General features: G+C 41.3%; 1 protein-coding gene and 1 long non-coding RNA gene across 11 annotated transcripts in view; one reads left to right on the top strand and one right to left on the bottom strand.

Moving 5' to 3' along the window:
- Window positions 1-23,111, bottom strand: part of Ptprt (protein tyrosine phosphatase receptor type T) — an 810,280-nt gene that overhangs the window by 520,744 nt on the left and 266,425 nt on the right. The gene's annotated exons all lie outside the window — the stretch shown is intronic.
- On the top strand, window positions 8,374-13,918 carry LOC104867139. Of its 3 annotated transcripts, none has more exons than XR_002025595.1 (7): window positions 8,374-8,431; window positions 8,619-8,801; window positions 8,962-9,029; window positions 11,478-11,549; window positions 13,164-13,257; window positions 13,490-13,620; window positions 13,837-13,918. It is a non-coding gene; the product is annotated as an uncharacterized LOC104867139 (long non-coding RNA). The 3 variants fall into 3 exon arrangements; XR_781683.1 differs by having other exon boundaries at window positions 13,161-13,257; XR_781684.1 differs by having other exon boundaries at window positions 13,161-13,257; window positions 13,490-13,591; window positions 13,837-13,917.

Genomic DNA, 23,111 nt, shown 5'->3' with positions numbered 1-23,111 from the left:
TTCAAACAATATCAAAGTTTGCTGATTCAATTCCTGAAGCTCAATGCCCTGCATACCATCCCTAAAATCCCTAAGGTAACTCAAGTTTCATCTTCATTAGTTCATCTGGACTCATGAAATTGTTTTCTCATTCTCATTACCATCCACCAATCTCCTACACACCCCATCAGAGTGGCATTTGTGAAACTCAATAGAATGAAAAGAACATCCATAACCCTGCTCACCAAAAGTAACAACTGCTATTAAAAAGAAAAAAGGAGTCAAGCTAGAAAAGCAAATACACTTAAAATATTTGTAACCCATAAAGCAATCTCCATATTTCTGTCTTTCTCCTGTCTTCCACATATATAAAGAGTTCTCATAAATCAATAAAAAAGACAAAAATAAGAAAAGCATATGATGAGGCAATATGCCAAAATAGTTTTAAAGTAGAAAATAAAAACACGGAATACTTGCAATTTAATCACAGAATAAATATTATTTTAACCTGTTAGATAAGCAAACATTTAAAAATTTTGTAATAGTATTGGAAAGAAGTTTTAGAAATGGGAGCTCTCATACTGGTTGGGAGTATAAATTGGTACGTGATTCACCAAAGGCAGTTTTCCTATGTTGTATTACTTTTCTAATGTTACAAAACAAGTCACCATAAGTTTAGCATATTAAAACAACACACATTTATTTTCCCAAGGTTTTACTGGACCAGGAGTCTAGGCTGGTTCTCTGCTTCATTGGGTTCTTTGCTCAGGATCTCTCAAAATTGTAATGTAATAAGGTTGTCAGCCAGGTCTTGGTTCTCCTCTGTGGCTGAGGATCTCCTTCCACTGCTAAGTGATTCATGGCACAATTCATCTTCTTGAACCTGCAGCTCTTGGTGGCTTGCTTGTTCAAGGTTATCAAGAGAGCTCCTGATTTCTAGACTCCCTCTCTCTAAAACACCTGCCCAGTTAGGTCAGGTTTATTTAATATAAACTCCCTTTAGATTGACTTAGAGTCAGCTGATGAGACTTTAGCTGTATCTGAAAATTCTCTCATTTTTGCCATATAATGAAACATTTGGACCCAAGATGGAAATATCTACAATCTTCTCCATAGCGACTTCTCTTCTAGTATTTAATACCAAGGAAATAAATGGACCAGAAGACAAATATGCACATAGAAACCTTTTCATAATCCTGATCTTTGAAATGATGAATATACAGAAGCAGCCTAAATATCTAAGTATGAGTTTAAGTAATTTATAATATTTTATATGGACTATCATATATATGTAAAGAAGAACACAACTACTCAAAGGGAAGACAAAGAAATATAATGTATTAGATGCAAAAGAAGATTAAAGATCAAATCCAGCTATACTGATAACCTCTATTTATATCTAACTGTACATATGAACATAGAACTCCAAAAGAACACATTGTTACTATAGATGTTAGAAGATATCTCCAGGTACACGAGTGGTAGGTGACTTCAGTTTTACATGTAGCTTTTATCATGTAAAACTTTTGGAAATAGTTATGTACTCTTTTAATTGATTAATTAATTAATTTTACTGGTATTTTAAGGCATACAATGTAGTGACATTCATTATTGGAAATTTGTACCTCCACATAATCCATCCCGGTTCTTATTTTTCCCCATTTCCCGGCCCTGCCTTCATCCCCTCCACCCCTCCCTATCTACAAAGACTTTGTTTCCATTTTTCCTTTTTCTCATGCTAATTCCATCCCTACCCCTCCCATTTCCCCTTCCCCTTTGCACCTTTTCTTCTTATTTCACATTATCTATTATACCTTTCACTTGTGTATTCTTTTTTACAACAAGAAATAATAGAGCTGCTTTAAATGCTAGGTCATTGGTTAGTAAAAAGAGCAGTGTACAAAATACTGTACCCAAGGGTATCTCACGTTTTGTAAAGTATAAATCATGAAGAAGAAAAATGATTAGGGAAGGCACAAAATTTTAACAATGGCTAGACCGAGGTAGATATTAGGAGAAGAAGTCTTACACTTATACTTTGGCTGTTTTTTCCTGAGTTTTCAATTTAAAGCATACATTATTTTCATAGCTTTACAACCAGTCCCTGGTATATTTTAGGCATTGGGAAGGAACTTCAGGCAGACAAAACAATAAGCCAGACAGTGCTCTTACTTCCTTTGGTCTCCATCAGGGATGGCTCCCACCATCTGAGCCTCACCATGCTGAACGCAGACTTCGGTGTTTTAAACACTGACCTTCCTTATGGTCACCTCTCCAACCACACCTCTCCAGGTTGCGAGTCCCTGATAGACGCCCCCTGTTTCTTTCACCTCTGCACCTCCAGTACCCATCACAGGGCCTTCCACAAAAAGAGTACTCCATGCTGACCAGATAAATAAACACTAACAAAAATTACTGGTAGCTCAGAACCTTGTAAACCAAAGCAAGACACTACTGCAATCACAGCAGGGTGTAGAATGGAAGTGAAGGAACAAACAAGGAGTAGAACCAGATTTCCTGGTTTATCAGATGTGAGGCTAGGGCTAAGACAGCAGCAATGCAGATGCATGGGAAGTACAACAGCCAGAACTGGGGGATAATGGGGATGGGGTTTGGGGCAGGGAGGCGCTGAGGGCAATTCCCAGACACTGGCTTGGACCACTGCAGGGTGGCATTTACCTGAATAAGGAGGCAGTGCTTTTGAGAAAGAAGTGGTGATTTCTGGTTTGGACACACTGGATTTGCAGTTCATGGATGCCGACGTCTGTGAAATGCCACAAGGGGCCACTGATGTCACCCTCCCAGCTGTCACTATTCACAGGGCTGATTCTCCAAACCACAGGAGTTTAATAGGTGTATACCTCGTCAGTAAAATCCATCTTTCCCTCCTCACAGATGAAATGCACCCTGCCTGAGGATTCTGTTATTTCCTCTGGCTCGGAGAGAGGTCCTCTGATAGAAAAGTTGGGTTACAGTTTCAATAAATGCATGAGATGAGGAGTCTGAGGGCACTGCCATCCTGCTCCCAGGGAAGATGCTCTTTTACAAGGGTCCCCTCTGCAGTGCACCCCTTTTTCATCTGAGTGCTGACTGCATCCCAACGCTGAAAACCCTTCAGGCAGAAATGGCTACAGATTTCATAAGCCCATGAGTGGCTTCCAAAAGCAGATGCAGTGGGCAGAAGACTGGTTCTGGCTGTAAATTAAATGTCTAACCAAAGGATTGCAATCAAATGTCGTCGAAATTCACCACAGGACAGCCCTCACAGATACCATCCCCTTGCCCAGTTCAGGTTCTCCTAGAGCCCAAATGATTTCCAAAATGGTCCCTCTATGATGCCTACCAACACTCCAGCCTCTTTTTCGGAGCGCGTCTGGTTTTCTTAAAATTTGCTCCATCACTGTCTGCTATGGTTCGGATGTTGCTCATCCTCCAAGGGCTCATGAGTTGGAAGCTTGGTCGCCAGTGGGGTGATGCTGGGAGGTTGTGTGGAGCTTTCAAAAAGTGGGACCTCGTGGGGAGCCTGGAGTGAGTGCTTAGCAGAGAATAAGGGAGTTACTTCTGGGATCCCCGAGTTGGTTTTCTTGAGAGGACTGTTACCAAAGAAGAAATGTGGCAGTTCCCCAGTTTCTTGGCTTCCTGTCTAGTGACAACTTTTGTGTTGTCTCTGTACACATGCTCCTATCATTGTGACACCATCTGCCCTGAGGTCCTTGCTAGAACTGAGCTAATGCTGGAGCCATGCCCTTGAACCTCCAGAACTGTGATCTCAGTAACCTTTTTATTTATAAGGTTATACAGCATCAAGTATTTTGTTTCACAAATGAGAAATGAATATGCTGTGTCTTAGTCCCTGTATTCATCACTGGGACAAAATACATGACACCTGTAATTTAAAGGAGGGAAGGATTATTTTGGCTCATGTTTCAGAAGCTTGAGTCTTTGCATGGTCCTCGGCATGATGGAAGGGCTGAGTAGAAGAAAGCTGCTCACCTTGTGATGGACAGGATACAGAGAGGGCAAGGTCAATGAAGGAGACACATACTTCCGGATCACTCTCCCCAATAAACTACCTCTCTCAACAAGACCCACCTCTCAACACCAAGCCAGTGAGAGTGCCTCCAGTAATTCAATTATATCCACAAGGCCTAAGCCTCTTAGAACATGAGGCTTTAGGGGGACATCCAGATGTAAACTATAACATGCCATCTCTGTCGTGTTCTCCCACCCTTGACTGCCCTACCCAGTGGTTGAGCCCTCCACAACTTTCAAAATCCAGCTCAGTCATCATTTCTTCTGTGGAGTTTCCAGTCCATTTCCAACAGGCTGGGCTTGGATCCCTTCATCCAGATTCCTTATAAAGTCACAGCACAGCACTTTTTATTTATGATTCTCCAACTCTTGCACGACTCTGAGATCCTGGATGGTCAGGCATGGTCTCTTTACCTTCCATATTTCAGCCAACTACCAGGTTAGATACCACTGAATGGTAATTGTCATAGATCGGATCATTCCTCATAGCAGAAAATCCATTCTCATTTATTCCAGACAGTGCCAAGGACTGCTGCTGTAGTTGAGCTCTAGAATGTCTCTTAATGACTTTTGTGTTGAAACGTTGGTCCTCATCTGGTGGAACTGTTGAGAGATGGTAGAAACTTAAAGTGGGTCCTAGTTGGAGGAAGTAGGTCATCGAGACATGTCCTTGAAAGATGGTATATTGGGATACTGACCTCTTCCTCCTTCTCTCTCACCCCTTTCTCTCTTTTGTTCCTGGCTAACATGACATGAGCATCTTTGCTCCACCATGATTCTCTGCCTTGAAATACTCTCAAAACAATGGGGTCAAGTGACTATCGACTGAAACCTCTGAAACTGAGAGCCAAAATAAATCCCTTATCCTTTTAAATTGTTTATCTTATATATTTTGTTACAGTGATAGAAAAAACAATAATACAGCCACCTCTCCGAACAAAGGTCTGGTGGTCCCATTTTGTTCTCTGCTCCAGCTCCAACGTACAATCTGCATTCCATCTTCACAAGCAGCCCTTTCATTTTTCCATTATATTATTCCAGTGGCTGCAATTCCCTGCTTGCAAATTATCATCCTCCCAGTAACAAAAGCATCATCTACAAATTGCTTTATAGGCCATCAAGCATCAGCATGTGTTGTGATTATATGTATGCTCATAAATTCTTGGTAGATTCACAGTCCAGACACCATCTTCCACATTTTACACATGAAAAACCTGAGGCTCAGTAAATTACCCCAGATAGATATAAAATGGTAGAGTTTAGATTGGAACTCAAAACATATAATTCTGAGGCTGGAGCTCTTTGCATATTATCTCCATTAAATAGTCTTTTACAAGAGCTAATTGTAAGAGAGGACCCTCTCAATTTTCTCTCCCAGCTTGGGGCCTTGTAATGCAAACTTGCTCAATAAATCACTACTGAATTAATAGATATGTAAGATCCCTTTCTACCATGGCCTTACTTGTCCCACCTGTCAATGAACATATTTAAGTAAATGGTTCCCAAGAATTTTTCTGGGATTCCCTTTGTCTGACTACAGGCTTGCAGCCCCTTATTCCAGCTGTTAGGCTTGGTCTACACCAGGCAGGATGCAAGCACAGAGAACATGAGCTGCACGGGGTATGAATAAGAAGTGACCACAAAAAATGAATTGAGACTCTTTATGAGAAGAATAATATAATCACACATTCCTTAATACTAGAAATAACATAGGGCTTTGTGCATCATTACCAGCTCTGATTCCCAACATCTTTACCACCCCATCGTCATTCATTCTCATTTCTCCTGCAGTTCTTTTTTTGGTGCAGGAATGATTTAGTGGGTGGCTTTCTCCACAACTCTGTTCACTAAAACAGTCATTTCCTTCTCTGTTTTTAAAGTTTATGTTCCTTTGTACACAACAGGCTGCGTATTACCACTGTCTTCCAAAGTCACATGAAACAGAGAAACTCCTAAAAGCTCCCCCAGGCCTTGAGAAAGAGGCTGGGGGTTCCAGAGAGACTTGTGTGCTACTATTGTCTTTAAGGATCCCTCAGAAGATTCAGCTGTGAGTAAGGTGAGCCACAGAACGACTATGATCATAACACAGGTAGTAAACACTCTGTGTATTTACTTTGAGTCTAGTAATAGGTCACCCTTAAGAATGGGCAGACCCAGGCTTGGAACACAAGCAGCATGGCCCCAGTACAGATTTGCCACTACGCTCTCACCTCGAGGTACCTATGATCCTCCTCCAACAGGCTCTTTGGCCATTTCCCAAACAACATCAAATATTAGATGGTGATAGAACAAGGGTTAGGGTTAGAGTCAAAGCTATGGTTAAAGATAGGGTGAATTTTGAAGGGCCCAAGGCAGAGACAGTGGACAGAGAATCTTTTCATTTCTGGTTCATTCATTCTTTCACCCAAGAGTTCTTTATTGAGCATCAACTATGTGCCATGCATTATATATGGTACTGGAGTGGCCCTTGGTCTTATGGAGTTTACCGTCTAATGATGGATGACCAAAGATTAAAAGGCAAATGAGCAAATGACACGCAGAAATTCAGAGAGAGATCTTTTCACTGAAGAAAATAAACACAACATATGATAGATAATAAGGAAGAGTGTGACGAGGAGGAAAGGAAGGGGCTATTATGGACTAGCGTGGGAAAACTAGAGTGGAGGCCAAAATGCTGAGTGTCAGCCAGCCATGGACTACCTTGGGTGGTAAGAACAGAAAAAGCAACAACTGCAAAATGTAAACAGGCAGAACAACCTTTGAGAGATCTAGGAAGAGAAATAAAGTCAATGTAGCTGGAGCATTGTTCATGCAGGTAGAAGAAAAGATGAGCTTCGAGAAGGAGTTGGGGCTAGATCATGTTGGGGCATGCAGGCTCCCATAAGTAAGTCTGAATTTTACCCAAAATGCAACAGGAAACTCTGAGAGGATTTTAAACAGGAGAGTGACACAATCTGATTTATGTTTTCAGAAGCACATTCTGCATAAGAAGTGGCGATTGGATAAAAGGGGAGATGAGTGGAATACATTAAGAGGAAACCTGGAGATGATGATAAATACTAGACCTCAAAACTTCACTCAGTAAATGCACAAAAGTGGCATTTCTGCTTTGTCTTCCTACGTGTTTCCCAAGGCATGGAGGAGGCAGGAGATCCCGGCAAATAGTGAGTAATCACTCTCTACCAGCATTCCAAACTTTCTGCTTCAGGAATATCCAGCTCTGTGTATCCCAGGGCTCCAATAAGAATTTCATATTAAACAATTGTCATAGAACTGACATCTCCTTCCTCTTTCTTTGTCTTGTGGGAAAAACGTATTTGCAGAAACAAATCAGACAATAAGGGATTGGAATATAAATAGACGGAAAGGCAAAATGCTGAGAAATACACCCAAGTGTGCATAAACAACTTTTGGCTTACAAACAGAAGGGATGCCTGAGTTGCAGGTGGCATGAGGCAGACAGCAGGACTAATCAGGACCTCCTGCTAAAGCTGGATGGCCATGAGTCAATAATGTTCTAGTTAATATCTTTTGCCCATTTCTCTCCCGCCTCTGCACTTCCTGGTCTTTTAGACAGTCATCTGGTAAGAACCCACACATTTACAATATTTTGTCTTCCTCTTTCACCTTGTTAATATGCAGAGCCTGTCAGATTTTGATATTCATCTGAATTATTGATGCTGGCCATGAGAAGGAAGAACCACACACAATTCCTCCAGCAAGACAAGGCACACAGTTTATTTGGATCTTCAAGATAGTACCTTAGCAATATATTACTTTCTTATTTTTCCTGATCATGTTCCTTCCTATACAGCACCAAAATGGGTGGCCAGCTTAACGCAAGAGAAAGACTTTAACAGAGCCTGGTGAAAGAGGTCTTTTTGTTTCCATTTTCAGCTCATGTACAGAACTATGAAGAGCTGGGTGAAGATGCTTGAGCCCCAGGTCTTCCAGGTCCAGCCATCTAACAAGGTTAATATGTCTGCCTAAAATCCAGGCCAATTTCCACGTGTTTCCTCCATGAGTCAGAAATACCAAGGATTAACAGGTGTCAAAATAATAGGTATCCATATACCAAGGTCACTGCAGTAAAATTAAGAAGCTGTAATAAAAACATAAAACTAAAGCTTCCCTTCTCTTCTGTCTGGACTCTCCCTTTGCTAACCTGTTGTCTATCTTCCCTGCTGGGCCTTCTCTGATTTTGTGTCCAGAGTATTTGCTCTGCCCATGGTTACCTCTGTTTTGTTGGTGGAAAATCCTCTTCACGTACCACACACAAAGTATAAAGGGTACTGTGACTTAATGAATGTCATAAGGACACTCAAAAGTCACAAAGTAGTCCATTGTCCTTGATGATAGTAGAGATGATTTCCCTTCAGAATTTACCAGCTGATCAAGATATGCTTGCTATCAGAAAAAGGTGATAAAGATAATGGGAGGGAGAAAAGTGTTCCATCCTTCCTGTTCTCCTAGGAATGCTCAACTGAGCTGGCTCTCTTGGACCAAATTTTTCATCCATACCTAGGAAACAATGAGTTTCATAATTATTCCAGTGTCTTAGGCCTTCCTGAAGCTTTCCAGATTTTGAGAAAATGATTCCATTTTAGGTATTAAGATGAAAGTGTGTCCACAAGGGTTGTGTGCTGACAGAGGACAAGCTATCAAGAAATGCTACCAAGTCATGTTCTGATGTATGCCAAGTGGAAGACAGTCAAGTCCAGAGAAGAGGAGCATCTCAAACCCTCTGTTGGTCAAAGGAGAGAAGATAGGAGCAGAACTCAGAGAAAGAGGTGGGACTTAAACAGTGCAGAAAGTGAGGCATGTGCAAGACACAGACCTGGATGGAGTCCGTTAACAATCTTCTTATACCTGCCTTGGACCAGTTAAAGATGGGCCAGATGGTCAGAACTGGACCTGTGGCTGAATCTATCCTGTCACTTTTCATTTCAGGCTAGAACACATCCTGCAGTGAGGAGATTTTGCTCTTACTTGAGGACAGACAGAGATTCAAGAGCCAGGTAGGACCTCCCAGGCCAGGTTCTGCTCTTCACGTTCTAAATGAGAAAAAATTGTGGTTCTGCAAGTCCTTGTCAGTCTCCACAGGTATTAATTTATTCACTTCTTAGACACCTCTGCAGAAAGGGCAAAGGCTAGATGAGTAATCATAGCTGAGCTAACGCCTCAGCCCTGGCCATCGATCCACAAAACTCAATTTTCACAAATGTCTGACTGTCTTATCCAAATGTGCTTCAGACCTTGAAGCAAAGGATGTTCCTGGTAAAGTTTGAATAATTGACTTAAAAGGTTGAGGTTCTCATCAAATGTGTAAACAAAGGCTGACCTCCTGGCACCAAAACATCCCATTGGGATCTGCTCAGGGGAAGTACAAGAATACCAGGATAGGAAGTCCAGAATTTCTCTCCTCAGTGCACAGATCAGAGGTTCTAAGGTTCCAGGGGATGTCAGAATCACATGCCACCTGCAGATTCTGGGTCTTGGCCCCAGCGAGTCTGATTTTACAGACATGGCACAAGACCCAGGCATCTCCTTGTGACCATCCTCTCCAATGAACCTAGAGGAGAAAGACATTTGCTGCTGTGGCTCATGGACTACAAGGAATATCACAAGAGACTCACTAGAAATGCAGACTTTCAGGCTTTAGCTCAGATCTACAAGGTCAGAGCCTGCATTTAACAGGCTCCCTAGTAGTTCTTATGTACACTGAAGTTTGAGAAGTGGTTGCTTAGGCCACAATGAGCCAGGTCCTTGTGGTTCTCTCTGGTTCTTGATTTTCCCTGAGTCTGGTTATGACTCTACCTCTTTTGCCTCTATTTTCCTAAGAGACTTTCTCCACTACAAGAGGAATACAACCATACTCTTGAACCATGCAATATCACAGGGATACATGCATATGCATATATGTAATCAATATGGTTGATGTGGTAGGGCAACCCTGAGTGGAGAATACAGAACAACTAATCTGAGGGCAAGAGATTCAAAATTGGAAAAAAAAAAATAATGGCTGCTGTTTACAGATTTCAGCAAAGAAAACAGCAATCATTAATTTGAACATTTAATGAGCATGTAATATGTGCCAAGCCCTGGAGGGATGAAACTGCCATTCATTCTATCATTGGACTGCACATGCCATGGACAAACAACAAGTCATTCACACAGAAAGCACGATCCCTATTTTGCAATTGATGAAACTAAGGCTCAAAGAAGTTAAGTAAGTTCCCCAAGTTGAAGAAATAGTATTTGAGCTGGGTTCCTGGCTATTTTGGCTTTCTCCTTTTGTACCAAATGCGATCAGTCAATTTCAAGTACATACACGGTTGTCTGAATATTACACAAAGATAGCGGTGCATTGTGGAAAAGTATGGTGGTTGGCTGTCAGCGAATTTTCATCAGATTGAGCCATTCATGCTAAGTTAAAAGTGGTCCTGGGCACACTCGTGTTCATAGCAGAAATATTCACAAAAATGTGAAAGCAATCCAAGTGCTTGTGGGCAGATAAATAAATAAGCAAAATATGGTATATCCATGAAATGGAGTATTATTCAGCCATAAAAGGAAGGAAATTCTGGCACAAGCTACAACATGGATTCACCTTCAAGATATGATAGTAAGTGAAATAAGCCAATTGCAAAAAGACAAATACATGATCCACTTAAACATGAGGCACTTAGAGCAATCAAAATTATGGAGTTAGAAAGTAGAATGGTGGTGATGAGGGGCTTGGAAGGGCAAGTTAAGAGTTATTATTTAGTAGGTACAGAGTTACAGTTTTTCAAGATAAAAAGGTTCCACAGATGAATAGTGTTGATGTTTGCAAAACATGTTGAGTGTATTTAATGGCACTGTACTGTACATTTAAAATAGTTAATGAGGTACATTTTACATGCATGTGTTTTACCAAATATAAAAACATTATATCACAAAGTGATCTAAAGAGACCATAAATAGCTTCTTATGTAAAGGCTGGATCTTGGAATTGGAAGTTATGACTGATGACTGAGCCACCAGTCATGGAAAGTACTATTGTCAATATCCTAAAACCAAGTTTAGGCATAGCAGGGCTAGGCAGAATGTGTCTCAGAAGTGTTATCTTTTTAATCACCCATCATTGACAATAATTGTCACACTTAGAAGAACAATACAATGCTTTCTCAATACATAAATACAATTAAATGAGTGAATGAATAAATGAATCCTGAACACACCTATCATTCATGAGAGCAAGCACGTGAAAATGAATGGCTTTAGGGTACTGGGAAACAGGTGGATGACATGGACCTAGGAGTGTATGGTGAGGGTATGAATGGTGGGGTGGAAGAATCTGTGGGTGCTTGCTTTTGTCTCGTATTTTTTTTAATCACCATCCTGAGCCAGGAGATTTACGAGTCCTCACTCTGTCTTCTGATCTTCACCCCTGATGCAACTGGTAATTCTCTCTGCAAATACAGCTAATCGTGGAATCTTCATATAGACCCAGAAACAATAACATCGACCATGTGTGACGTGTTGCAAGTTACAAGGTATCTCCATATGCTACCTGATCTTCCTCAAAAGTCTATATTCTGGCAGGATTACTTTATCTATCATTTTGCAGATTAGAAAAGAGAGATGCAATGTAGCAAAGTTATATGTTCAAGGAATAACCAGAGGATTTACTCACTTCTGGACTCTAAACTCCTAGCCCCAATTTCTGTATTTGGTGTCCTGTGGCCTCAACTGTTCCTGAAATAAGTGAGTCCTCAATGGCCAGAACTGGGAGCTTTTCATATCAACAGCAGCCTTAGCTTTTACCTCAGTGCCTTTGTCTGATGAGCATGCATTGCAATGCCACTCTAGTGAAAGGACTGTTGTTAGGAAGAATTAATTCATTAATGAGTATGATGTCTCTGGAAGGCCAGAGCATGATACAAATACCCATTTTGTCAGCTTCACCTTGCTGTTGCTGAATAAAAAGGACCATAGGCCCCCACTGTCCTTGGATAATAGCTTTGAATTGGTGCAGGGCAAGAGGAAGGAGGCTGTCTGGGGATAAACAATGCTGAGCTGTTCACACAGAAAGGCTGGAGAAAACAAGAGAGTGCAGGCTTGAGCATTCCCAGAGGAACTCTGTGCTTTTGCTCCCGAAATTATCTTCACACTACCCTGTCAGATACACACGCGTACACACTCTTACTCCATCCAACTCTTGCCATGGAAAAGATATCTCATAGTGGCCTCTTGTGAAGAAAGCAAACATAACTCTCATTCACCAATAAGTATGAGACAGAAATGGATTTCCATCCTGGAAATATATTTGCAGTATAAAGTTCACATCGTGTAGATACCCCTATTGTGACCTAGGCACTTGGCGGAAAACACCAGGGTTCAGTCTGTCTTCTAGTTTTCTACTACTGCAAAGATGTGTTAGTCAACTTGGGCTGCTATAATAAAATACCTAAGACTGAGTGCCATAAACAATAGCTGTTTATTTTCTCACTGTTCTGGAGGGTGAAAGTTTGACATCAAAGTACCAGTAGTGAGGCCTCTCTTCCTGCCCTGCAGATAGCTAGCTGCCTTCTTGCTTTGAGCTCATATGTCTTTCCCTCAGTGTATGTGTGTGGAGCGACTGTATTCTGATGTCTCCTCCTCTTCTTCTAAGGGGACTAATTCCATCATAGAGGTCTTATCCTCATGACTTCATGTAAATGTGATTCCTCCCAAAGACCTCATCGCCAAATACCATAACATTGGGGTTTAGGGATTCAACATATAAATTTGGAAGAACATAAACATTCAGTCAATAATAGCAAACATTAAAAAACAACATAGCACTACTCAGACGTTTTGAGCATAAGAAATTAAGAAAGAATTCAGCAGAGATAATACTGTGCTCTACAGTGTCTGGGTTATCAATGGCGAAGACTGGAACAGTTAGGAATAAGTCAGATGTCTGAGAACTGAACAGCTGGAGGAATTCATTCCTAGTGGGACTCTTCATTTGCATATCTTGGGTTGGCATGGCTTTGCCATGTGATTTGGGCTTTTTACTGTATAGGAGGTGTGTTCTGAGAAGCACACTTCCAGGGAAACAAGGTTCCCAAGAGGCCACCCTCAGATGTTACAGCAGTTCTCCTTTCATCATCAATGAAAAGAAGCAGTCACAGCCTACCCATATGAAATGAAGGAGATAAAGACTTCCTCCACGGGAAGAGCGTCAAAGAGCTGGGTTCAAGTTTAAAACTGCCATTGGTAAGGACTGCGGGGTTTGGTGTAGGACTGGTATTATGTTTTGGGTCCTGAATTTTCCCCAAAAGACCCATGTGTTAATTGACTATATGATGTCCAGGGAGGAGCTATTCAGAAGGTGGTAGAATCTTTAAGAAGTAAGGCTTAGTGGGAGGTCTTTAGCTCGCTATGGGGAGAGGGTATTATGGAACCCTGACTACTTCCTCTCCTTCTCTTCTTCTCCGTGACCATGAAGCAGTGTTTTTGATTTCTGCCACACACCCCACCACGATGAGCTGCCTCATCACGGACTCAAACCAACAGGGCCAATCCATCATGGACTGGAATCTCCAAAACTGTGAGCCAGGATGAATCCTCTCTTTAGAGGTTAACTACTCCAGGTCTTTGTTATGATGATGGAAAACTAATACCCTAGTTTACGTACAGTAGTCCTAGATGTTAAGTCCCCCGTCATAGGGGAAGATAATTCAGAATATTCCAGTACCTTGAATTTTCCACTTTCACTACCTTCAAGTATAAAAATAAGAAGTGCTCCAAATTTTAGTATATTAAGAAACCTAGGTCCTTGTCCTTATTTTTCAGGATACTGAGACCAAGAGAGGCCACATGATATACCCAATGTCAATGCAAAGCGACACAGCCAGTATTAAAAAAGAAATCCGCTGACTCCAAATCCAATGCTCACTCTCTGTTCCCCTCATGCTGGCTACTGTGGGAGTGTAGCTGCCTGTTTCTTTTCTATCAAGGTAACAAATCCATCTTTGGAGCTGGGTAACCAGCCACAAAGCAGAAACTTCAAGCCCCTACCTCTCAGGGGGGCAGAGAAAGGAGCCGAGGTGGTCAGGGGACACTGAATGGACCGGGGAGGCTATGAGCTGACAGGCAAAGGTGAATGGGTCAGCCAGCCTCCAGTTCCCCAACCCCCAGGGTGGGTCTGTGATGGGCGATTAGATAAATACATTCGGAGCAGGATGCGCGTGCAGCCAAGTGTGTGCACATTTTTAAATATACATTTCACATCCATATGCAGATCTCAGTGACATGTGACAAATATGCAGTGGCCTCCAGAAGCTGTTCTCCAAAGAGGCACTTATTCCATTTGACTCCAGGCATCCAAGCCTCAGTAGATGCTAGAATTCAGACAGGCGGTGGGAAGCAGGCTTCAGTTACTACAAGAAACCTAAATTAGACAGCGGGAAGGACTTCTTTCACACTAGCTTTTTTCAGCAGATTCTTTTGCAATTTGTTATACAGATTCAACATAGACACAAATAAATAAAAGCCATCTCTAGAGACGTGGAAAAGGGATCCAGTGGGTAGAAACTGGGCTTTTATCTCATACTCCCAGATTTTCTAGAAAACAATTATTCCACTAAGAGTGTCATTCTGGTAAGCACTTCTGGCTTAAATGAAGGCTCCGTGTCTTTTTTTGGAGAGCACATAACGTTCTGAGGAACAGACTATGAAGACTTGAACCTGGAAAGCTGAGAACTCAGGGCTTGTCAACCCTTTCAAAAGGCATCTGTGAGATGGAAAGGGACTTGGGATATTATAAATAGGTTACTGTCTGTGTGCCAGTCACTTTTTGTCTTCTGTTTTTGGGGATGGGCAGAGTAGCACTTTCACTGAGAAATAATTCACACACCATGTAACTCACACATTTAAAGTGTGGAATACTAGGAAGTTTAAAATATTTACATAGTGGTGCAGACATCATTGCAGCCAACTGCAGAATTTTCATTAATGAAAAGGAAAGTTCGTGTCTTTTAGTATTCACTCCCTGAGTTCCTTTAAACTCTTTGCCTGGGAAAGCACTAAACCACTTTCCTGTCTCTGTGGATTGGCCTACTAACTTTGGACATCATACAAATGGAATTAAATGATATACATGGGGGTTTTTGTGACTGACTTGTTTGTACTTAGCATGCTGTTTTCAGGGTTCATCTGTATTGGAGATGTATCAGCATTTCATTTCTTATTTTTTAAAAATTACTACACTCACTATGAATTAACTACATTCTATTTATCTATTCAGCAGATGATGACCATGTGAGTTATTTCCATGTTTGGCCTCCTATGAATAAATGCTGCTATCAATACTCACATGTGTCTTTATGTAGATATATGTCTTCATTTCTCTTGGATTTGCACTTAAGGTGGAGTCTCTGGGTTTTATGACAACTCTACATTTAACTTCTTAAGGAATTCAAGAACTGTTTTCCAAAGTGGCTGCATCATTTGGAATACACTCCTGCCAAGGGTGAGAGTTAAAGTTTCCACGTCCTCATCAACACTTGTTATTATTGTCTTTTTGATCCTGGCCATCCTAGTGAGTGTGCAGAAACTTTTCTTATATCCTCTTAATCTTCACACCACTGCCACAAGGGCAAGTACCACCATCCCAATTCATAGAGCACAAAACTGAGGCTGAAAGAGCTGGATTCACTTCCCTGTCAGAGTGAGCCCTGCTGGTTAAAGGGCATGGAGACTTGCTGTCAAATACTCCAGGTACCCCAAAGTCAGCCCAGTCTCAGGCCAGTTCTATCACCCTCTCAGCTTTGTCTGCAGGATTCTCACTGAGGGTAGTCAGGAAGGGCAGCAACTGCACATTCTATGCAAACTCACCTTTCCTCTCTGAGAGAGAGTGAACTGTTCCCTCGGGCTGTGCAGATATCTTTTGCTGAGGGTGGATGGGAGCCCAGGCTTCTGGGAAATAGGCCAACGTGTGGTCTGCCTCCACGCTCCATCAGTGCCCGTACGAAGTCCAGCCCAGACCCAGCCTCACTAGGCTGCAGGAAGCTGAGCAGCCACTTCTTCCACCTGCCACAGTGCATGAGACTCTGACTCAGCCCAGCAGTGGCTTCAGGGTCCCCCAGATCAGAATTCAAAGGAAATAACTTATTTCAAGAAATTAGAAAAATTACATTGAGCATAACCCTAAAAAAAAAACCAAAAAACAGCCACCTTCTGAGATACACACTGAGCTGGGGCCTGGTTAGCACAGCTCCTTGAGGTCAGTGACCTCCCTCTGCCACTGTCTCCCCTTGTTCCTCCCCTTTCCCACCCTACAGGAAGACATACTGCTGGGCAGCCATCAGGTGTGTTGTATTTATATGATGCACATCGTTCCTTATTCGCCCTCCATAGTTCTTCGATGTATGACAAAACTCCCAATTTGTCAAATGCTTCACGGCAGTCAGGATAATCTATTCTCCACACATGCACAGAGCTTTTCATTTTGCACAACTGTCACCAGGAACGGTTTATGAATCGTCTGTCTTGAGGAATCTGAGAGGACAGGGAAAGGGGACAGAACTACCCTGGTGCACCGCTATCTTCTGTGAGTCACAGCCTCAGCTCCTCGGATAGGAGACAGTGTAGCTAGGGCCTGAGGCCGCTTTATGTTACGTATCATTGCACTGTGTGTTTAAGTCCATCTTTGAATGCTTTTTTGTTTGTATCAAATCTCTCCCCATATGGTGCCCTTCTCCCAAGGGCCTTGCATTTAGACCCCAAAGAAGGCAGCTGGCGGGACTTTTGTGCCACAGCCCACTCAGCCACTTTCTCTGGCTGACCTTTCACAGATTCTAATGCAAATCCAAAAGCCTCAAGCTTTTTAAAAAATTACATATTGAAAAATGTATGTTGAGTCATCTTTAGTAGCAAAAAATCAAAATCAGTCTATATTTCCAAAGAGAGGCGATCAATTAAATAAATTATGATAACCCACACAATGCAACATACTAGACCACTGAAATAATCTCTCTGTGTGTGAGAATTTGGCCAGAATATATTAACTAAAGCAAGTTTCAAAACTGTATTTACAGTATGATCCCAATTTAGTAAATGTATGCATATATATGTATGCACAGGGGGGAAGAGACCAGATGGATAGATACTATAAAAGTTAAAACTCAAGAGATTACACGCTTTTTAAAAAGATACTTACTTTCATGTATTTTTCAAATTTCTTCAATGAAGAAAAAGGTTATTCGTTTAAGATTTCTTTTTTACTTGTTTTTGCCCAGTGCTGTCTATTCAGGCACTGCTGTGAAAACCTTAAAGTAGCAGAAAGGAGCCAGTTGTACAGTAAACAGAATTTACAGCCCAATGGCTTTCTGACAGTGAGCATTTCTTCATTCACACTGGGTGACACCATCCTGAACAGCAGCTGTCCATATGATTTTAATCACAGTAACTTTTGAAACTACAGCCCACTTTCCCCCTTATTTTATTCCATTAAAAAGCTGTCTCTCGAAGCTAATGAGCAAATTCCCTGAGTACTGGAATCTAGAAATGCTGAATCACAGGACGAATAGCCCATTAAATCCATACTAGCAATGTAGTCCTTTGAAGACGGGCACAGCTCAGATAACCTGAAAGTCTCTCTGAGAATATATAGGCTCTGTGGTTATCATATGTAAATGTAAACTAAAGCCTAACAAGAGAGGATGACTTGCAAATACCTTGGCTCTGATCTAAATTGCACTTCTAATCTGAGGTGTAACACATGATCACTTTAGCAAGGACCCAGAGGCTAAGATTAACCTTTACAGGAAAATCTTGACTAGGGTTGAGCCTTTCCAAGAAACTGAGATCCTATGAACTACACACAGTAACAACTGTGAAAGTTAAAAGAAAATTTCAAAACCAAATATCTCTGTCCTTCCTTTTTATCATCTTTTGTTTTATCTCCTTTCACTACTCACCTTGGATTCCTTAGACTGGCACTTTACTATTTCTAGACTGTGTTCTCAAGATCATTGCCTTAAATCCTTCACAACCACTTGAAAGAGAAAGAAGGGAAAAACAAAAATAAAAATCTTTATCTCTTGTGTATTAGTTTTCTAGAGCTGCTATAATAAAGTATCACAAACTGGATAATTTAAACAACAGAAATTGCTATTGTCTTGTAGCTTATTAGGCTAGAAGTGAGACATGAAGGTGTCAGAAGAGTTGGTTCCTTCTGAGAGCTGTGAAAGAGAATCCACTCCGTGTTCCGCTCCCAGCATCTGGTGGTTTGCTAGCAAGCTTTGGTGTTTCCTGGCTTGAAGAAGTATCACCCTGATAATCTGCTTTCATTTTCACATGATGTTCAGCCAGTGTGTATGCCTCAGTGTCTAAATTTCCCTTTTTTAAAAAAAATAAAGACACAAGTAACTGGATTAGGATTCACCCTAACAAACTGATTTTAATATACATCTACAAGACCACATTTCCAAGTGAAGCCTTGTTCTGAGATCCAGGGATTAGGAGGACTTCAACATATGAATCTGGAGGAGGGAATCAACCCATAATACCTTGTGTCAACCCAACAAATCACTGTTTTTGAATCTATTCCAACGAGACTGCTGAACTCTTCTACAGACAGAATGAATACACACACACACACACACCCTACTACTCCTTTTTCCAACTTTCATCTTAAATCCTCTATCTCCTAGTTTAAGAAGACGATGTTATCTCATATTTCAGAGAGGCCATTTCAAAAGAAAAGGACAAATGAGGATTCTGCCACTTGCCATAAAGCCTTTATCTTTGCTCCTGCCCTTCTCTCCTTCTGAGCTGTTGTTAAGCAAAGGGCATCCTTCCTCCTGGGCTTGGCATCCCCTGCACTCCAGCTTCTTCAGGGGTTTTGCCCACATCCATGACCTGTCTTGCTTCTGTCTTCCACGTCCCATCTCCGCTGGCTTCTTCCCATGGAGATAACAGCAAATTCTCTTATCTCCATGTCTCTTCAAATCTCCCCCTCCACCTCACAGCCAAATTTATTGAATGAGCAAAATAAAACTGTCTCCTCTTTTATTTATTTCAACCCCTTCCATCTCCATTTTGTCCTCATCTGTGTGTTGTAAATTCTCCTGCCATGGATACCCTTGCTGCATTCTTGTTAGGAAAACACAGCAAGCATGCAGCCCTGGATCTCTTCCTCCTCAAACATGAAAGCTTTGGCCTCTACGTGGCCCCGTAGCTTCTTGGTTTGCATTGCTGCATTCTCATTCCACATGTGCCCATATACTTAATGTTTGTATTCCCTGGTACACAATAGATCTTACCCCTCCTTTTCCAATCTATCTATAGGATGTATTACATTGCTACCTAGATCCTGGTGACTCATGAGCCCTTTCCCCAAGTCTACCTCTTTTTTCCTGCATTCCAAGTGTCCACCGTCCCCTCTACTATCACCTCTCCACCTTGAATGATGCACACACAAAGATAAAATGAAAGGGCATAGGGATAGGCAGGAGACAAGTTAGTGGGTTGATATGGATTCATGAAGGCCAAAGATGCCTTTAGCAAGTAAAGACAAGTGAGGTGAGGCTCAAGATCAGTTCGCTGAAGGATTTTACACTTTTTAAAAAAAATTACTCTCAAATCCACCTTCCCTTGATCCATCGTTGCATCTTCCAAATTCCTACATCTAAAAGGACAGTGCACTCTTTGGTGTGAATTAAATCTGAATGCACTCCTATACTGCAATAATGTCTGGCACATGGGTACTATCCATTGAAAATAACAGGTATGTCACGAAGTTGTAAAATGTTGGCTCTAGAGTAGGCATTGTTTTTCCATATAAACTTACAATCTTAATGGATGCATCTGAATTAAATTATGCTTCCCACTGTCCACTCAGCTTGGTTTTAGTCCAATGATTAAGAAGAATTATAATTACTAATTGCTAAATGTTAAACAGAAGCCAGTGTAAAACAAAAGATGTTAAAATACAAAACAAGATTAGAAATAGAAAAATTAATGGCTTCAAATGTATGGTATAAACAATGGTTTAAAGGTCGGGCATGGTGGCACACGCCTGTAATCCCAGCACTCAGGAGGCTGAGGCAGGAGGATTGCTGTGAGTTCGAGACCAACCTGGGCTACATAGTGAGTTCCAGTTCAGTCTCAACTACATAGTGAGACCCTGTCTCTAAAAAACAACAAGAATAACAACAATAACAACAAAAAAAACAATGGTTTATACCCAAGACTACCTTATATAATTTTGGGGGGACATACTGGGGTACCGGGGATCGAACTCGGGACCTTGAACTTGCAAAGCAGGCAGCAGAATCACTGAGCTAAATCCCTGGCTGCCTTATATAATTATTAATAAAACAAAATAACAATCATGGATCTTGAAGACATATAGTCCACTTTCATTTTCAAAACAAAGATATTGAGGCCCAGGAGAATTTAAGTTCAACTGCCTCAAGATTAAGGAATGGGAAAAGATGGCGAGGAAATGTGTTTTTTCTACCAGAATGTAAACATGGCCTCCTCTCCTGGGGCCTTGCAGATACTAAGATTTTTGTAGAGAACATCAGTCTTCCAGGCACCAGGGGCTCTGGGATACTCACTCCATCCAGAGGCTGCTTCTGGAACCCTCTGTCCGGGAACACTCCACACCCACATTCTACAGGATCTCCTGATCCTCCTACATTCTAAACCCACCCTCATCTCTCCTCTCAGGCCAACCTTAGCCCCACTTGCTCTGCTAAAATGTTCCATTCTGCTTCTTCCTCCTCTGGTTCTACTACAACCGGTCTCACAAAACAGCATTGTGCTCATCACTCTGTGAGCACTGCAGGGCACCCTGGGCTTGTGCTCACCAGGTTTGATCTGTCCCAGGACTGAACTGAATGAGAAGTGACAGTTGCCTGCAATTCTTATCATGGAAAACGAAGAGCGAAGGGAAAAACACAAACAAAACAACAACAATCCCTGCCGAGTTCAGGTTATAACCAGGGAGCAGGAAACCATGACTCATGCCAGGCACAGTACTAGGTGCTTGTGTTAACAGCATTTCATTTAATTGAATCTCCAGGCCTTTAATAGAATCCTGCTCTGTGAAATTGGTGTAGGAGCCAAGAGGAAACAAGGCATTATTTATAATAATTGGCTCACCATTATCCATTCACTGGCTGCTGCCTGGAATAACATGATGGGCCTTTATGCTATTTCACAGCCTATAAAAAAGTAGTTCTGTTGTGATTCAACATACAGTAATCTCCATTTTAAGGGGACAATAGAAACATTCAACCATTATTCATCCCAGAACCTTAAACGGCAGAGAATTCCTTTATCAAGAACATAAGGTTAAAACAGCAAGAGTTATTAATATTGCAAGTCGCCCGATGCATTTATTGAGGTGCTCACACTACTGAAAAAAAAATAATGATTTTTAAAAGCCATATCACATAAAAGCCTAGTCCCAAGTAGCACACAGAGTGAACCATTTCAAAACACAACCTACTACAGAATTACTTAACTTGAAATAAGAATGAGGTCTAGAATCTGCATCTTCACAACCCAACTCCCTTAGTTCTGAACGTTGGGAGAAAAGCAGACAAAAGAGAAAAACAATGCATGTTCTAAAGACCAGATTTGAAGGGGCAGGGCGGAGTGAATGGTGGCAGCAGCTGCAAATCAGAGTTAATTAATAATCATTAGTGGCCTAGGCATCACACGTTTGGTATTCAGTAAACTACTCATTCACTTATTCACCGCCACATTTCACAAAGGATTGGAAGTGGCTTGCAAAAAAGAACGTGATTCATGGAAAGCAAAATGTAAAGAAGAAAAAAGAATCAGGACCAGCCTGAGAGAACTAGAAAAAAGCACCCTGCTGACCACAAGGTCCTCCTAATGCGCCACAGGGAAAGTTCTGAAATTTCACTCAAAGCTTCCTGGAAGGCAAAAGGAAAGGGAGACAGAGTCAGTTATGGACTTCTCTCCTATAAGAGATTGTGAATTATTTTCATCTCCTATCAAAGCAGGGTAGAAAAGTGAACATTGACACAGTGGCCCCGAAAATAATAACAAAATGGAGGGTCCAGGGCCAGGGATTTAGCTCAGTGGTTTTGCCACCTGCCTTGCAAGAGCAAGGACCTGAGTTTGATCCCCAGTACCAAAAAAATAAAAATAATAAAATAAAGTGGAGGATACATTAAATTGTATTAAGATGGAAAGACCAGGGATTACGGCAAAGGATTTAGGTTCTAGAGAAAGAAGACCTCACAGTGAATCCAGGGTCCTAGAGATTATTAATTTCTGTGAAGGGTATTCTTAGTATTCAAAAGCAGAGATTTCAAAATATCTAATTTACTAAATGAGATCTCAGAAAGAGAAAATGAATAAGGATGTGAATTCAAATAAAGAAAAATACATCAAGAGCCCAGCATAGATCCTGATACTTGAAACACGGTAGGTTCTTTCCCTATATTTATTTATTTACTTTTCATTCATTCATTCATTCATTCACTCATTATATTTTTGTATTCCTTCTTTCCATGAAATTGACTTTGTTAACAAATTCAAGGGGAAGGAAGGCAGCCTAGTTTTCCATTTGAGTAGCTGTTTCCTAGGCTCTCTTCCCTTTCCTAAACTTTTCCTCTCCGATTCTCTTCAATCTCAGTAAGTAGCTGCAGTTAAGCTACATCCTAGTCTCAGGTTGCCAGAGCACAAGGAAGTACAGATACTTAAGCAATGGGTGGGTCTGTCTATAACTGTCAGAGAGCCATTACTAGAAGCAGCCTGGGGAAAAGGGCAGGATCTACCAAAGCAACGTGGGCATCACAGTCAACTCAGAAATGATGTAAGCAGTGAGGATGAACCATTGTCACACTGCACGGTGTCAATTTATTTTACCCATGTCTATCATATTCACAAGTGAATACCAGTAAAGAGTTCTACTTCATAGGAAATGCAACCGTGGCTGTGTTGGTGCTAAGCACTCTCATACTTCATCTTACAGTCTCTAACTATCTTTTGGGCCTTTAAGCTCCCAGTGACCATATTTTCTAAGCCAAACATCAAAACATTTTCACAATGGTCTGAAATTATGTTACTTTTCCATATTA

The sequence above is a fragment of the Fukomys damarensis genome, unplaced genomic scaffold (assembly GCF_012274545.1).
Source record: "Fukomys damarensis isolate Sample0158 unplaced genomic scaffold, DMR_v1.0_HiC HiC_scaffold_22, whole genome shotgun sequence".
Classification (NCBI taxonomy): Eukaryota; Metazoa; Chordata; class Mammalia; order Rodentia; family Bathyergidae; genus Fukomys; species Fukomys damarensis.
This window is presented reverse-complemented; position numbering and strand designations above follow the sequence as displayed.